The sequence below is a fragment of the Barbatula barbatula genome (genome assembly GCF_947034865.1).
Source record: "Barbatula barbatula genome assembly, chromosome: 14".
Lineage (NCBI taxonomy): Eukaryota > Metazoa > Chordata > Actinopteri > Cypriniformes > Nemacheilidae > Barbatula > Barbatula barbatula.
Window position 1 is genome coordinate 1,148,052 of NC_136777.1, and position 6,930 is coordinate 1,154,981.

The following is a 6,930-nucleotide window of genomic DNA, read 5'->3' on the forward strand; positions in this document are numbered from 1 at the left end:
TAGCCATATGTTTACACGACTCACTGAGCCATGCTGGGACATGAACTGGAGAAGTCTAGGGAGATTAAAACACTCATTATGTCATTGTGTGATTTATGTCATACATTTATAATCTCCCATCTGACCAATAAAAGAGATTTTTTGCATTTGCGGAATTTTCTTTATCATTGGTTTGCATTGATACAGTACAGATTCAATTGTTGGGAGAAGTTTATTTCCAAAACATCATGTTTTTTATTGTGCATTCCAATAATCAATCAACCTGCAGTTGGTTTGTTCAGCCAACTAACACAATAAAACTCAACAAAACATCTTCATTTACTTACTGTGTTTCATTGAACTGCATAATTAATTGTTAACTTGTACTGGATATCTTATTTCTATTATCTTGAATCTCCTTTCAAAGTCAAAATCATTTTCTTGTTTTGTTTTTGTGAATACTGCCGGTATGAGGAAGTACTTGTGATGATTACAGTAAAATTCCCCTTAAACTCACGAGACGCTTCATTTCACTTGATCTCATTGTGATTGTTAAAAGGCTTCCGAGCTGTCAAGTGAACTGTAGCTCAAAGTGAAGGATGCAAATGCTCTTTTCTTTGAAATCCGTCCCAATTTTTAACTCAGTACCTCATTGTGGTTTCCAAACAGCCAGCTGGGTCAAAGCACAACGTCTAGATGCGTAAAGCCACATCATTCAGGAAACTAGCAGCCTTCATCAGAAGAGCACACACAGGTGTTCACATCCCCTGCGCACAAGAGAGGCTGTATGCTCAGAATATTGTGGTTAAGATCCCCGATAAATGTCTTCCCCTATTGAGTTCATTCACAGTGAGAATTTCCAGTAAGCCAACATCTCGACATGTGCCCATCGTGTCACCTGGGAGAACGCTTTTGGCACGCCACGTGTCACGGGGTCAACCTGACCTGAGCAATGCCGTTTTATTGTGATAGAGAAGACTGCAGACAGATACCAACCTTTTGCAGATGTTCATGAATCACCGACATATGCAACATTTTAAAACTTTGCTGTAGTTTTGCAGCAGGTTTACCCCTAACTTACCGTAGATTCGATTCCTAGGTAATATTTTCCTATTAGTGCTGTTTTTAAACTTGACTTCAATCAAAATTTAAACACTTTGACTTTGGAGATTCAAAATGAGCAAGAAGAGACTGGTCTCGTTTCTGGAAATTGTAAATTACATCTACAGTAAGTTACTGACAAAAAAAGTTTTACAGTGAAACTTATGTTTTGATCACAGATCTCTAGCCACAAGCACAAACCACACTATAAAATACAAAATAAAGTGCATTTATGCATACGGCAGATGCTTTTATCAGTTACGTGATTTACGGTGCTATACAGTTTTCAGAATGTGTGTTCCGTAAATCGCAGTTGAGCTATTCTTCATGACGCAGCACGATCTCAGCCAAACATATCCAATGTTTTCTTTGACTATCCAATATAAATAGACAAAATGCAATTATGGTTTTGTCCCAAATGGCACACTTGATTTATACATGTGGTCTTGTGGTCTCTACTGTGCATGTGTCATTTATGAATCAGAACGCTCGCAAGTTCCCCCCACAGCTGTATAGCCACAATATTTATTCACCCTCCCATGCTCTAAACCTGTAGTAGATATTAGACGTTAGCAAAGGTCCCGTGTTCCCATCCTCGGGTGCACACTGTATTGTACGTCACTTTGGAAAAGATTCTCAGCCAAATGAAAGTCAGATGTAAATGAATCCGGCCGTCTTACACACCATTTAACTGCGTCAATCGTATTTCAATTTGATCATTTTACGTTCCCTGAAAGAGAGGGGCGGTATAAGGGTTTAGCAATAGTTCTGTATGAGATATAAGAAACACACTGAAGCTCTTCTCGCAGGTCTTTCATCTCCTCGTGTTGGAAGTGGAAGCCTGTTTCTCTGTCTTCATGACACTGAAAGAGATAGATCCGCATTCAGTTGGTGTGTAAACGTAGTGATGGGTGAACAATGCACTTTACATTATCAGACATACAGACAGAATGTGTAAAGGAATTTATCATCACGTGCAGGAAAACATTGATTGTAAAGCATATAGCATATACTGTGTAAAGATAATAATAATAAGGAATAAAGAGGATCTTTTGCTTATATGGAGGTTTGAAGCTGGCCTGGTCCGTGTCGTATTTTCCATAAGTCTAAATGTGTCAGCACTACAGATTCAGAGATGATGTCCATTGAATTGTATTCTTTAAATGGTCTCAATGTTACTCCAAACAGGGGCGGACTGGCCATCTGCCATTCCAGGCGTTTTCCCGGTGGGCCGCTAAGGTATGGGGCGGAACGGAGGCTCGGGCCGCTCAGACGGATGTATTATAAAAGACACGTATGCATGCCACCATGCAACCCGATCATACACACCTCCACCCCGTACCCCCCAAAGATGTTCAGTGGTCTCTGACGGAGCGATTGTACGGTTCCAGAAGAGAGTGTCTTTCTAGTGTTTTCCTGTCCTCTCTGATGGTTGACAGTCACAGAACACAGAAAGACTTTGAATCAACACGAGGGTGAGAAATTTCTTGAAGATTTTTCATTTGGGGTGAATTGTTCATTGAAAGAATGCAGTTTTTTGGTGACCCATCTTTTTAACCACAAGTCAGACAGTTAATTTCAGGCAGCGGTTTTAGCTCGAGAGTGAATCTGTTGTGAACGCTGTCAGAACCTCCTACCAGTCCAGCATCTCTCAGGTTTCTAATGTGAAAAACACAGTTGTGAGATGCACGTTTAATAGCAGTAGGGCTCAAGCTCCCGGCCAATGTTTTTCTGAGACTAATCTTATGGGTTTGTAAAAAAGTGGTCAATTCTTTAACATGCGTCTTTTCTGGTCGTGCACGTGTTGTATTGTTCACCACTATAGTACAGGCGATAAACTATCAGAGCACTGAAGAGATTATGAGCTCATAAGAAAGAGTTTCTATTGACTTCCGGCCAGCGGTTACAGGAATACTTTTCCTAAAAATGAAAATTCTGTCATCATTTACTCACCCCCGAGTTGGTCCAAATGTGTGTAAATGTCTTTGTTCTGATGAACGCAGAGAAATTTTGAAGAATGAACAGCAAACAGTTCTGGGGCACTTTTAAATACCATTGTTCCTATACTATGGGAGTCAATGGGGGCACATCTGTCTGGTTATGAGCATTCTTCCAAATATCTTTCTCTGTGTTCACAAAAAGCAAAATACGTTGTTACGAAAGAAACTATTCAATAGAAAATATAGTATCGTACCTATTGTCAAGCTTCTTCTTAAACGTTTTAATTGTGGTTTGATTCATTTACTCAAAAGAACAGGGTGGAAATAAAGAGCTTACTATAAGCCTGAACCAATCAACGTAAACTCAACGTTTTACTTTTTAATCTTTTGAAATGATGACATGATGTTATTTATTTCTGTAATTTTATCAAACTAAATGGAGCATTTAAGAGTGCAACAAACCATGCGGTATGCCAAACATTAAGTACAGATGTTTACGTCTCTGTTAATGTTGTTGTTTTCCCATGAGAATGATGTCACTTCCTGAAGGATATTACGAGGGTGTATCACAATTGACAGTTTTTCCTTTCGTACGTTTTTTTGCCAATAAATAAAAATATCCCGCAGTAGAGGAATGACCCATGTATGAGGATTACAATAACAAGATTTTCATAATGCTTGCTTACGTAAAACAGATCTAAATAATGACATGAACTTGAATTGTTCTCGAGTACATTCCATTTATCCGTGTCATCGCTTCTGTTATCGTGCATTATGTGTTTTGCACATTTTTCTGAACAAACAAACAAAAAAACTAATAAAGTAGGTCGCAGTTCACCAGAAGTGTTGTTATTTTCTGCCTTCCTTTCATGAACACATGAAAGCCCATCACATGAGACCTGCACGTCATCCAGACTTTACTACATCAACCTGACCGGCAGATTTGATCTATGACTGTCAAAATAACCCGTGAGCACCGATCAAAACACTGGAAGAGAAGGCCAGCAAATTAAAGACGCGGTAGGTTATTGTGCAGACAAGGAAAGTGTGACAGTGAAAGTCAGCGAGCAAATATGCTGCTGTACGAGTTTCGCAAGATTTACACTTTTCTTTACGCAGGGTGGTGATGGACTGATGCAGTTTGATTTAATGGGGCTTAAAAATCTATTTAACAGGTACTCACACCTGCATTCATGAGTCATGAACGACAACTCATTATAAGACAAAACAGAAACTACAATAATTCAATATAACAGTTCCCTGACAACACGCACAGGCTCATAAAACCAAGCACTACATAAGCATATGTGCACAAATGTGGATTATTTTGCTTGGTTTAAAAAAGCTAAAATGTATGATTGACCAATTAGATTATAGAGAATAATCTGGATTTGTGTAAATGTGATGAGAAATGTTTGAGTTCATCTTGAGATCTTCACTAATATTGACTTTGATCGCACACTTGATAAATCTGAACTCAGTCTGACACATTGTTGACGTCTCTTCTCGAACTCTAATGACAGACACTTTTGTTCTAAGGAGAAACATCCGAGACACACATGAGACGTAAACACAAGTTTCCTTTTGCTGTCGATTTAATGTCACTGATGTCTCTAAGAAATAATGAGGATATTAAAGAGACCTCATCTGGGATTTTTCTTTTCGATATGTTCAAGGTCAATGTTCGTGCGCCACTGTAGACACAATAAACCTATCAACTCAAAACATCAGCAACACCTGTAATATCAGACAAAAGTACCGGCGTGCTTTGTTGTTGTCAAACATATTGATAGTTCACAGTAGACACCTGTGTTTCTCTGCAAGGACACATGAGAGGAACGTACTTCACATCCGGTAAATCTCACATCCACACCAGTAAACCTTAAAACGACTCAAAGTCAGTTCTGAGAAAACCATTTGTTGGCAGAAGTCACCTGCTGCAATGTTGTGTCATCTAATGCAATGATATTCAAACATTCGCAAGGGTCCAAATACTGTTGGGACCACATGTTCATGTTATCTTTTGCCAATGTCAAATCCCCAAAATGTCAAACATTGCACAACGCCGTTCTCCGTCTTTCCTGATCGATCTTTCCTCGCACTTAAAAAAACCGGCTCAGGTCATCTCTGAGGTTCAATGGGTTGTATGACAGAATAAACAAAGTTCAATGTGTCTGCTGTTGGGGGGAAAAACAAGACAAAGACAAGCAGAAGCACATTGTTGTTGTTATTATTATCTCCTGCACTTCCTTGTGTTGTAAAAAATGAAAACACCCAACACAGACAAAACATTAGTGTGCGAATACAGAATGTGTCTAACAGCGTTGGGTTGGCTTCTTTCTGACAGGGGAATTCTCATAGTAAAGTGGGAAGAGAAACTTTGCGCTGCTGGTAACCTAGACCAAAACCACACATCCAGCCCTAAACTTTATAGCCTTCCTTCTATTCTCTGTGTCTTTCACTCTCCTCGCAATTGTTTCCAGGAAGGGGGCAGTGGAGACCGAGCTCAGCTTCTCTCTGTACAGGACAAGCCCATGAGCTGAACCTCAGAGTCATGGAAAAAACGTGTCACCCAATTCCTCAAGACGAATAAACACACAGCTTTGATCACCACCGTTATTGGACGGCCTGATTGGAAACATCTCCATTTCCCGTGTGGCTGCGGTCAATCTGCCTGTTTTGAAAGATGCCACCTGCTAGAATGTTAAAGTGATACTCCACACAAGAAATGAAATTCTGTCATCATTTACTCACATTCGAGTGGGTCCAAAATCTGTATTCATATCTTTGTTCTGATGAACGCAGAAAAAGATATTTGGAAGAATGCTTATAATTCATTTTACCCCCATTGACTCCCATAGTAGGAAAAAATTTAATGAGTGCCCCTGAACTGTTTGCTGTCCTACATTCTTCTAAATGTCTTTGGTTGTGTTCAACTGAATAAAACAAGTGATAAAGTAGTTTTTTCTACTATGGGAGTCAATGGGGTCAAAGATCTGTCTGGTTATAAGCATTCTTCCAAATATCCTTCTCTGCGTTCATCAGAACAAAGACAACTGGAAGGAGAGGAAATGATGACAGAATTTTCATTTTTATGTGAAGTATCACTTTAAAGAGCTGTCTTGCAATATCTAAAGATTTAGTATTTAGTAAAAAATCACGAAACTCCTATGATGTTCTTTCTTTCACGCAACACAAAAGCAAGATAAAAATAGTTCTGCCGCAAAGGTTTATCGAATGAAATAGAAATAGTACACATCTATTTTCAATTGTATACATTAGTCTTTAATGTGCAATAAAACAATGTCAAAGCATGTCAATGCATGTTCCACGGCAGAAATATAAACACGCAGGATTGGAATCACATGGTAATGACATCATTTTGGGCGTATTTTAGCAGTACGTGCTGACCAAACACTGACCATGAAACCTCTTAAAAGTTCAGGAAACCGTCCAAAGGCATCCGCGTGTGCCACACGCAGATGTGCAAATACATTTCCCAAAATGACCAGCTGTGACCTCAATCGGTAAACACCACCCAAACCTGCTCCCCTTCCCCTGAACGGAGCTTCCTGCCACACCTGCGTTCCCTCACCCTCCAGGAGATCGGTGTACTTTCCAGGGGGAGTTAGTCATCTCACAGGCCTTTTCACTGAGAAATTCCCCCTCAGGAAGCAGCACAAAGATCCAAACATGAACGGTGCGCTCGAGGGCGAATCAGAGACCACATCATCATCTTAACCAGCGCATTTACAGGAGGTTTACATACGGTTTATTATAGCGTAAGGGGTTTCTCCCTCATTTAACTAAACGCTCCTCAATGCCATCGCCGTTTGTTTCGAAGAACAGATGTTCTGCTTAGAAATATCTCAAATTGATGAAAGTTACAAATTAACGATTTCAAAATATG